Source organism: Chinchilla lanigera, unplaced genomic scaffold (genome assembly GCF_000276665.1).
Source record: "Chinchilla lanigera isolate Chin_1 unplaced genomic scaffold, ChiLan1.0 scaffold00041, whole genome shotgun sequence".
NCBI lineage: Eukaryota > Metazoa > Chordata > Mammalia > Rodentia > Chinchillidae > Chinchilla > Chinchilla lanigera.
In genome coordinates, this window is record NW_004955442.1 from 4,733,548 (window position 1) to 4,745,073 (window position 11,526).

Below are 11,526 nucleotides of genomic sequence, written 5' to 3' on the forward strand. Positions count from 1 at the left end.
CCCCAGGCCCCGGCCTCGGCCTCTGCCGCTCTCACCCTCTTCAGCCCCCAACTGCCGCCGCCACCGCCGCCACCGCCCGCTGCTCACCTCCCAGCCGCCGCCGCAGCCGCCGCGAGATCTCGCGAGACTTCGCTCGCTCAGCGCTCCCCCGCCCTCCTCTCGGTGCGCGGACCCCGGCCTGGAACTCGCGGGTCGCTCTCCGCAGACACCGCCCCTCCCACTCCCCAACACCCCCCCTTCAGGTCTGCTGGTTTTCGCGACTTGCTTCCCCTATCTCATCCCCGCCTCTGTATCAATTCTATACAACCCCAGTGACCACGAAGGGTTAAACCCAGGTGTGAGGTGACTGCCTCCCTCTCACCTGGCCAGCCAGCCGCGCATGCGCATGCTCGGACCCCAGTACTTCTGCAAAGGTTCTGATTTCAGTGAGGGCAGTGGTAGCGACCAGTCATTGAGTGCTTACGGCAAGCCAAGTACTTTAACAACTCATTTGGGTCTTCAGACTGCACCTCTCCCCGCAGAAAAGTGGGTGTTACCTTTCTTCCCATTCCAGAGAGCAAAGGTTGGCAAGGTGAAGTCCCTGGCTTTAGTCATACAGCTAGGAAATGGCAGTGCCAGCGTTGGAATCGGGGATTATTGGTGTGATGCCCATCACAAAGCCTCAGTCCCACCTCTATAACAACCCCTTGGCTCTGTCCCTCTGTTGTAGGTAGCTAAGTTAAGTATTATAGTTAGTCAGATAGGGCTAGGCCCTCAAAGGAACCAGTATGGAAAACAAGATACTTTGCAACTGTGGGAGAGACAGGCACTTCTGCTGTTGGCCTGACCTCAAGACAAAAGGTGAAACAAATGCACCCACATACCTCCCTAGGGATGGACATCAGGGGTTGATATTCTAACTAGATAGGACCACCTTGAAAAAGGCAGGTAGAGTCAGTAACCCAACCCCTTACAGGAAATGCCTCTGTTCTGTATTCATGCCCACTTGCAACGTGACTTGCTTCCCCATTTGATCCCAACTTAATTTTATCTGAACAATTATACTTGTGATATTGGTTGACCATAGTTTTGTCCCACCTCATGCCCACCTTGTGCTTTCCCGTTTTTCCCCACCTTGGACCCACCTTACCTCCTGGTTTTGCTCTATAAAAAATCCCTAGAAAAGGCAGGTTCCTTGGCAACCCACTCCCCTTCTGTCTCTCTGGGATAGAAGCTTTCTTTCTCCCAATAAATATATTCTGCTCTTAACCTCTGTTGTTGCTAAAATTCATTCTTCGATTTTAGAGAACACAAACTTGTACCATATCTCTGGCAGGTTTGCAGTTTCTTTCCCCTGTATCACCTCCTTGCCTGTGGGTGCTACAACTGAACTCCAGTCCTCACTTTTCCCCAGAGCCAACCAAGGTGACAAGAGACACCCCAAGGAGGTCATTTGCTACAATCCTGGACTCAGTGGAGCTGATGACAATAAAGTGCTTCTCTCTCACTGTTAGAATTTCCTCGGGCTTTCCTGTGCAAGACCCTGTGTGTAGGGCCTTGAAAAACAATGTGACTACATTTGGTTTGTTGCCACCTTAGACATTTTGCTGGTAGAAAGTAGAATAGAAAGAATATCACACAGGATATTGAACCAGGCTATGCATGACTTTAGGAAGAAGATACATCAACTACTCAAGGAAATCTTAACATAATAGTTGTTTCTAAAAAAGAGGGGCTAATATTTATTGAGGGCATATCAAAGTGGATACGAATATTCTTCCAATTCTGTACATGAAGAAACTAACACAATATTCAGGGTAAGACAGAACTTGAACCGAAGTCTGAGTCCAGGGTCCATCCCACTGCCTTGTGGGATGCTTTGCTTCTGCAAATCAGCATGAGCTAGCTCTTCTGGCCAGCTGCTGAAAATCAGGTGCCTTGATGGTCAGATCCATGTCAGCAAATGCTGGCCTAACACGTCCACGCTCCCTGGAAATAATTCTTCGCTCTAGGCAAAAACATATGGGTACCCCAGTACAAACCAACATGATCCAACCTACTAGGTAGAAGAGGGGATGAAAAAGCAGAAATCACATTCAACATGCAGCTACAAGATGTGGAGCACTGTTGCAGGTGTCCATTTTTTTTTTTTTTTTAGCTTGTTTAGTTCTTCCAACAACCTTGCACTAGTCAGTACTCTCCCAAGAAACAGAACCAATAAGAAATAGACATAGATATGTAAGGGGATCTATTTAGAGGCTTAGAAATCCTCTGTGATAGACTGTCTGCAAGCTGAACAGCCAGGAAATTGGCTACATAACTCAGTTCAAGTCTTAAGGCCTGTGAACCAGGGCAGTCAATGGCTGAAAGCCTGAGAAACTTGGGAACTGTTGGTATAAGTCTCAGAGTCCAAAGACCAGAGAACCTGGGGTTTTGATGTTGAAGGGGAAAGATTGGTGTCCTGGCTGAGGAACAGAGAGAAAATTTACCTTTCTTCTCTACCTTTTGTTCTATGCAGGTCCTGAACTGGTTGAGGTGAGAGGTCTGCTCTTCCTTATTTATCCACTTATTCAAATTGCAATCTTTTCTTGAAACAGCCCCCACAGACTTACCCAGAAATAATATATTAGCAGCTATTTGGGTATCCTTTACCCAGTGGAGTCGGTGCCTAAGTTAACAATCAAAACTCCCCACATGGAAGCTCTGATTGTTCCTGTTTCACAAATGAGAGAACTTGCTTAAGGGCTCACAGTTGGTAAGAAGCAGAGTTGAGGTTCCACCCAGGTCAGTTTGTCTGCAAACCCACAGACTAACCTTGATGACCAACAAGGTTCCTCTCTACCCGCAAAGCCTATAGTTCATAACAGAAAATGTAAAAGTCCCTGAAGTCAAGACTCCAGTCTAAGATCTATACGTTCCCCTTGGAGTGGACAGTGCCTCAAGATTCTGACCTAAAATAAGGGTACACTTAGGGTATTGGGAAGATTAATCAACTTAATATATCTGAAACAGTATATAAAGGAACCTCATGCAAATTAACCATTCAGTAAATTTTAGCTTTTATTACCATGGATGAGTCTCTGTGATATTTATTCATCCCTCATCTCCCAATATAAACTCCAAATCACATCAGAATGTGTGCTCAGACATGGGAATAAAATTAGTTTCCAGTACAATGAAAACAATACTTTTTTTTTTTTTTTTTTTTGGTTTTTCTCCGGTACCGGGAACCGAACTCACGACGTTGCGCTTGCCAGGCAGGCGCTTTTGCCGCTGAGCTAAATCCCCAGCCCCAACAATACTTTTTTAATGGACAAAATTACCTGAGAAATTCCTCCTAATCAAGAAGACCACACCCTCAAAGCTCTTGCTTTCCAGTTTCCTTGGATAGCAGCAACCTATTTTATAAAGAGCTTCCCTTATATAGGAAAATACACCCATTTTTTTTTTAAGATTTGACTCAGAAAGTTCCTCCATAAGCAAAACAAAAGCAAAGAAAAAAATCAACTTAGTTGCAATTTCTTAAGAGAACTATAGCAAGGTTGAAAGTTATTAACACCACAGTGATATGATTAAGGGAAAGGTTTTGTACCCCAAATTCAGGTTTCAGTCATGGCATACCACATGTTCCCATCAACAGCAATGACTTCCTCACAGGAAAGAGCTGGACATAGCAAGATCTACGAGGGTATTATTTGACCAAAAAATGGGGTGATTGTAACCTATACACCTCTAAGGGTTTAGGGTATGTGGTGGATTGACAACTGATGGTCAACTTATAACTCCCAGCTGAACTGAGTAAGTGTGGTGCTGGGTGTGGGAGGCCCACATGGGGACTGTTACCAGCAGCATAAGAGGCAGACCTGGAGAAGAAGAACGAAGGCTGTTGGGCACTGAAAGGCTTTTGGGAGCTGGTAGAAGCTGTACAGAGCTGTTGGTTCTGTTGGAGGAATTTGTTGGCTTGGCTGTTTTCATCCTCCGAGGAGCTCAGGACCTTGTTGACACTGAGAATAGCTACGGTTCATGTTGTGGGAGCTCTGGTCCTCACTTTGAGCATCGCTTCCTGGCTCTGGAGGGGAAGATGGTGCACTGCCAGTCTCTTGGAGAAGCTTGCTATGTTGGCTTTCCTAATGGGGACTCAGCTGTCTTCTTCATTGGAGGAGCTCAGAACCTCACTGTTACTGAGGATCGCTGTGGTACTTTTCAGGGGAGCTCTGGTTCTTACTTTGCACATTGCTTCCAGGCTTCAGTGTAGATCCCTCAGCCTGCTAGCACAGATCCTTCATCCCACTAGGATGACTTTCTGGATTCCACCACTGACCTTTGGGCGTCCCAGCACAGATCTGTGAAACAGGCCTGCATGAGATGTTATCATGGGCTCTGCCTCCAGTTGGATTCATAGGAGGCATTGTTATGGGCTCTAGGTCTTCAGCTGGATGCACGCAGGACATTTTCATGGGATCCAGGCCCTTGGCTAGATTCCTTGGTCTTAGTGTGTGGACAGATTTCCTGAATTCTTTTGTATATCATTCTTTGGGTGACTATTATAAATAATCTTATAAAATATATGTCCTGTATAAATTATTCTCCTTGCAAAATAACCCCCAAACCATAACAGGGTATATGGTATAGTTTAATAGCATATGTTATAAAATGCCTTTTGATGCAAGATGGATTTTGTAAGTGCCTATGATGGGTTTTGTTTAATGCTCACTCATTCAATAAAATGTATGAAGTACTTAAGTGCCAGGTAATATATCAGTGGCTCTGAGCAAAACAGTCATATTTTGTCCTTTCATCACATGAATGGCCTAGAGGAAGGGGGTAGTAGTCAGTTAATTGGACCAATAAGTATTGAATTACAATGTGTAAGTAGAACAAAAGGAAAAAAAAGTGACCACCTCCTACTGAATGGATGCAAGGGTAGGAAACAATTTGTTTGAAGTGAGTTCTGCATCAGAGCTAAATAGGCAAAGGGGAGAGGAAACCACATTCTGGAGTGAGGGGCGACAAAGATGGATCAGTAAGAAATACTGTTTGTGGTTGCAAGGGCAGGATGGACCTAAGGAAGCGTCTTAAATCATGTATGCACCCTGAGCGCATGGCGACACTGGAAAGGAGAGAACCAAGCCAAAGCATAAGGGTTTGTGGCCGAAGCCACTGGTCTCCAGATGTCTTCCCTTCCCTACTGGCTAATCCAAGCTCATTATAGAATCCTACCATCTCTGCCCACATGCTTGGTCAGGGGTGGGCAGGCTGTCATAGACAACTGTCACTTCTATAGCTTATCTGTATTTGAAAAAATCTTCTATCATAAGTCCCTGTACCCCAAGATAGATACAAAGATGCAAATTCTTGCTTCCCTTGCAACTAGGTCAAGGAATATGATGCAGGCCCTGCCAGTCAGAGAGGCTTTGTGAGGCTGAATCCTGGCACAAGCCTGTTCTATTGATGTGACCGTGGCAGCTTTGGGGGTGGTGGTTGCAGGGTCAGGCTCCCTGATGAAGAAGTGGCTCCATGCTGACGGCAGCAGTGGTTGCAGGAAGGGTAAGCTCTTGGCACCCAGAGCTTCAGGGCAGCAAAGAAAGTGGTGGTTAGTTCATCTGGCAAAGCCTGCCATGTGGTTTGGGGCATTTTTCCTAGAAGCTTACCCTCCAATTCTCTTCTCCAGCCCTCCCAATGATTCAGAGGGATACCTAACATCCTCTATTGCACAACCCCCTTTTCTTTAAGTAGCTGGCATTTCCACCCAAGAATCCTGAAACCTCACAGGGCAAAGCCAATTAATTGGAGGGGGAAAGATATGGAGAGAGGTTTGCTAGGGGTAGCGGGAAGGGAAACATTTGGTAATACCAGATAGAGCACCAGGGAGCAGGCATACTATACCTCACTTACATGGAACCTCTGCTGCCATCAGTGGCTTTGTCCACAACTGCAATGGGTACCAGCCATAAGACAGTGTCTGTATAGCAGAAAGCAGAACAGAAAAGCCAAACGATTCTGCTGCTGGACCAACTCCAGACCTACAAGGCCCTGGAATCCTCCTCCCTTAGCTAATGCATATGGCCTCTCCGTTCTTGCAGCTGGCAAGAACTTCAGCTGGCCTCTCCATTCTTGCAGTCCAAACACTCATAGTGATACAGGGTGGAAGGCAGCAGTTTATGGGGAATAAGTATCCATACTCCCTGGCTGTACTTGGAGCTCAGGTCCTATACAACCTTTACACCCATCCTTTTTCCTCATCAGTGCTACTCAGGTAAATCCTGCCTGGTTCCCAACACTTCATTCTAGAAAACACATCCTTTCATGGCCCCGCTCATCCCTTGATTATCTCCTGTATGGGCCTAAAGTGGTCTCTTACTTGCTTAGCTTACACATCTTGTAAGTGGCAGAGCCAGAGATCTGGAGGCCATCCAGATTCCAGGATTTTAACCACTAAGTTTAATACCATGCACCATCTAGCCTCGTTAAGTTTTGTGTTTTGTTTTTTTTTTTTTTTTCCAGCTATGGCCTTGAGCCAGAAGGAAGAAAAAAAAAAACCTTAATCCATCTCCATATTTTCTATCTGGCCTGGAATATCCTTCTTAAGTATCACGGTGAAATGAAATTCATGACACCGCTTCATACAGTCTAGTAGTCATTTGTGCTGTCTTAGCAATTACTTCTGGCTACCCACCTTTCGGGAGCATGTAGCATTGTACTTCTTGGTCCACTTGGGTTGGGTCATGTGACTAGTCCTAGCCAGACTAAATGGCAGGAATATGTGCCACTTCCCAGCCAAAGTATTTAATGCCTCTGTGAGACCGAGCAGAGCTCTGGCTGGCTGAAGGGCAAACAGCAATGCCTAGGGTGATGGTTGCTATATTGAGCATAGCCTCCATCCAATCTATCAAGGATATATTATGTGAGCCAAACATAAACTTTTGTTGTTTTAAGCCATTACATTTGGAAGTTGAGGGTTTTGTAGCATGCCCTACACGATCCTGACTGATATAGTTACCAGGTTTTGCATTTATTGATTAAACCAAAGACTGAATTTTTTAAACCCCTTGCACCATAATGAACATGTACAAACATTTTTCTTGTCAATATTTCCTAAATAATACAGTACAACTATTTACATAGCATTTGTACTGTATTGGGCATTATCATTTAAGTATAATTCAAGGTATACAAAAGGATGTGCATAGATTATATGCAAATACTATGGCACTTTATATAAAAGATTTGCACATCCCTAGATTTTGGAACACATGGGAAGGGTGTCCAATAACCAATGGCCCATGTACACCAAGGGCTGATTGTACATATAGTATGCTCACTTACTCATTGATTCATATAGCTAAATAAGGGCAAAAACCCAAACTGCAGTTCTGAAGATTCCAGTTCAATACATCTAGGATGGGACTGAGACCTCTGGAGTTTTCTGGTACTCTCCACAATTCTGAGTCACTAGCAAGCCTGAGACTCCTGCAGAGCTATAGTCCTGTCTTGTGATGATAGAGTAGAATATGGCTCCTAATGCTGAGGGCCTCATCTTCTGGGGAAGACAGGTGCAGAAATAAAAATATCATGATACAATCAGGGTAAGTGATCTGGAACGTACAAAATTAAGTGAGAATATATAGGTGCTTTATGAATGACAAAGCCTTACATGTAATAGAAAATAGATACCTATCTTCACAAATCTGTTCACCAACTCTGTGGCTCAAGACCAGGTATGCAAGCTATCAACCTAACATAGACCGTATTATCACCTCTGTTTTCCAGATATGAAAATTGAAACTTACAAAGTCATAAGGCACAGCCCAAGGTCACACGTGTAGTACGTGGGTGAACTGGAATTCAGACACAAGTTCTTCTGAATCTAGAGTCTAAGGCCTTACCCACCAAGAGACCACCAAGTCCTACACCTACCTGGCTCATGCAAGGCCCCTGTGTTTCTCTTTCTCTAGCTTTAGCTCATGTCTCCCCCTTTACCTTGAACTCTGTCTTCTAGTCACATCAAACTGCTTATCATTGTGGGCATCTGTCATTTGTACAGTATGCCTTCCCTCCATTCTCACTGCCTGTCTCCAAACCCCTGCCAGATCCTTGAATACAGGATTGATGGCCTCTTCCTGGTGCTGTGACCATCCCCTACAGCACAGCCCTATACAAAACTTGGTGAATGGGTGCCTCCACCATTAGATGGCAGCCATGTAGAGGTTAGTGCCTCAGCCTCCTTTCTCTGGGTCACATGGTAAGCACTGGGAATGCTTGTGCTAAAGCATCCGTCACAGCCACCTGAAAACTTAGAAAAACCAAAGCCCTACAACCTACAAGACAAATTCCACCAGTAAGGCCACACGTTGAAATATTTACAAAAAGCGATTTTGGGTTCTCATCCAGTCTTTGCTACCTTGTAGCTTTGCCACTACCACACCACCTTTCAGCTCTCTGAACCTCAGTTTCTCAATAGGGCTAGTGATAGTGGTTACCTCACACAGTTATTATAAGAATTCAATAAGATATAAACTTAAGTCATTGCCTGGCTTATAAGGGAGAATTGAATGAAATTCTAGCCACGTTTGCTGGTTATGACTTTGCTCTTGCCAGGCAGGTGCTTTCAATACAACAACAATAATAACAACAACTACAACTACCACTACATATCTCCAGGGGTATCATAGGTATATTATTACCACATTCTTTTTCTCTTCCCATCAACCCTACATGATTTTGCTAAAAATCCTTCCAAGAATGGATAGTATTCTTGGAATTTTCTAAATGAATTCTTCATTGTCTTGGGTTGGTTTCATGCCCCAGCCATGATTTAGCACCCCTGTAACCCCAGGAAGCTGCCCAGAGGCTCCTCAGGAAGTTTGTAGCTGTCAAAACCATTGCACTGAAGCATCCTGGATACAACTAAGAAAATACGAGCTCTTCTCACTGACTTGACAGGTACTCCCTGCAGGGTATCCTGAGTCCATTTATGTTTAGCTTAGGCTACTACTAAAGGTAGCTCCATCTCTCCCTAAGGGAGTGGCAGGATCTCAGGCAAACAGGCCTGTGGGGTTCTGGAATTGTTGATAACACTAAAATGAATAATACTTAGAACAGGCTTGTTTTTTTTACCTAAGAGAACTTCAAAGAACCAGGCATTTGAGTTTGGAATAATAATGCTCTCTAGGCTATCGGGTGAGCAAATCTATCCCATCCTTATCTTCACATATCCAGAATGTGGTAGGCAAAATTGGGGATTTTGGTGAAGCATTCTTTGAGGTTTTATGCTAAACAAGTTTATACTGTTACGAAAGGATGGAAAAGCAAAAAAATTCCCCACACCCAGAGTGTTAAAGCAGGGAACCTAAGAGAAAAGCCAAGCCTCAGATAACAAAATAAAGGAAAACATAAGTGTGGCTTTTCTAATTGAAAAGATTCCATAGACTGAGTCTGAAAAGTCTGTGGTAGGACCCACTTTGAGGTGAAAATTATCTGTGGAAGGGGAAATAAGAATGGAAAGTCAGAAGGACAGGGGAAGCTGGATATGGTGGCGCAGGCTTGTACTCCCAGCATGCTGGGAAACTGCAGCAGGGAAGTACAAGTTGAGCCCAGAAGGGGTAATTTAGCAACTTAACAAGACCTTATCTCAGAATAAAAATTTAAAAAATGGGGCTGGGGATGTAGCTATGTGCAAAGGCCCTGGGTTCAATTTCCAGTACTGAAAAGAAAAAGAAAGAGAGAGAGAGAGTGAAGGGAGGGAGGGAGAGGGAAGAAAGGGAGAGAGGAAGGAAGGAAGGAAGGAAAGGAAGGAAGGAGGAAAAAAAGAGGGGGAGGGAGGAAGGGAAAGAGAGAGAGAGAGACAGAGAAAGAGACAGAGAGAGAGAGAGAGAGAGAGAGAGAGAGAGAGAGAGAGAGAGAGAACAGCAGATATACTGGAAGGGGGAGAGACCAGAGACCAGAAATCAACAAGGAAATGAAAAGGAAGCTGGCAAGAGGCGAGGTGCCTCCATGAGAGAGGCCAATAGTCAAAGCAAGAGGCCCACAGAGTGAATTTTCTCCAGAGGATTGGAGCAGAAAATAAGCTTCTTTTTGGTCTTCAGAACCATGGTGACACACAAGTGCTCAAGTAAATTTTCATTCCCATCTCATCTGACTCATCTGGCTGGAACAATGAGCTCACATTCCAGGGCCTGGGCTGACCCTCCTGCATCCCACTGCTGATAAAATATCAAGCTGTGATTAGTGTTTTTTTGCAATAAGAAGGACCATGAAGTCAACTGAATTCTCTTTTATGTAACTTCTGATGGCAACATCTAGTGTTTAATGTTGTGTTCTTATCTGAGTGACTTCCAGGGGAAGGAAAAAAGGCCAGCACAAAAAGAGAATATTTCTCATAATTTATCATGATTTAAGCACTAACCCTTCCATTAAGAACAAAAACATAGAGTTATAAGTAAGGAAACAGAATGTTAGAGTGAACACTGCAGAGACAAATTGATATTAATAGTTTGGTATAAAGTAAAGATTTTCACAGAGAACAGGAAAGAAGGGAAGTGAGAGAGAAAGGGGAAAAGGGAGGGAGGAAGGAAGGGAGGGAGGAAGAAAGAAAGAGAAGAAAAGAGATATAGATATATATATAAGCATGGTTCAATATACATACAAAATATACTTGCAAGTTCTGAACACTCAGAAGGCCTAAAGGCAAGAGTTCCCAGTAGCACTGAGCACAACTTCTACCCAGATCTTGGTTTCTAAATACCATTCTCCTATAAAAAGAAGCCAAGGCTTCTTGGAGAAGCAGTTGCTTCCAGAGTTGGAGCAAGGAAAATACAAAATGACACTGGAATATCTTGTGGTGCCAAAACACAGAGTTGCTCAAAAAGGAATGGGGGTACACTAGCCAAACTGGAGGAGCTCTCAATAGCCAAAGCAGAAACAATATGAGCAACAAAATAACTATGGTACTGGATTATAAATCATAGAATAAAAATGAAATCATATAAAGAGGAAAGAAGAAGGAAGGGAGGAAAGAAGAAAGAGAGGGAAGAAGGAAGGAAGGAAGGAAAGAAGGAAGGAAGGAAGGAAGGGAGGGAGGAAAGAAGGAAGGAAGGAAGGAAGGAAAGAAGGAAGGAAGGAAGGAAGGGAAGAAGAAAATGAAGTCAAGAGTAGGTAGGGAAGGACCCTTCATTTAAAGAGGAATCACGACAATAAATGAAGAAAGAATGAGATAAATTAAAAATCCCCACTAGAAGACCACAGTAGTCATTGTTAAGGCTAAGATCATGGATGGATGCTAAAATGTAAATGAGCAAAATTTTGAAGACAAATAGGATAGTCTTGAATTATCTCTTCCAAGATATTTGTTAATCACAAATGGGAAATTAGTAACTTTACAGTGAAGAAATCCAACAAACACCACATTAATCAAGTGACTGAAGTAAACATCACTACCAGTCATACTAACATGTTGCCCTGGTCTGATTTAATGAGAAAGATCCTTTACCTCTGGGACATCTTCCCCCAAACCTACAACTCCTGCTTGATTATAAAAAATCCAAACCC

The 11,526-nt window shown here is 43.8% G+C and overlaps 1 protein-coding gene across 1 annotated transcript in view; it reads right to left on the reverse strand.

Moving 5' to 3' along the window:
- Mkl2 (MKL/myocardin-like 2) overlaps positions 1 to 99 on the reverse strand; it is a gene marked incomplete in the record, with an annotated part of 190,947 nt that extends 190,848 nt beyond the window's left edge. The window contains 1 exon segment of the mRNA XM_013517824.1: positions 36 to 99.
- Between the last annotated feature and the right edge of the window lie 11,427 nt (positions 100 to 11,526).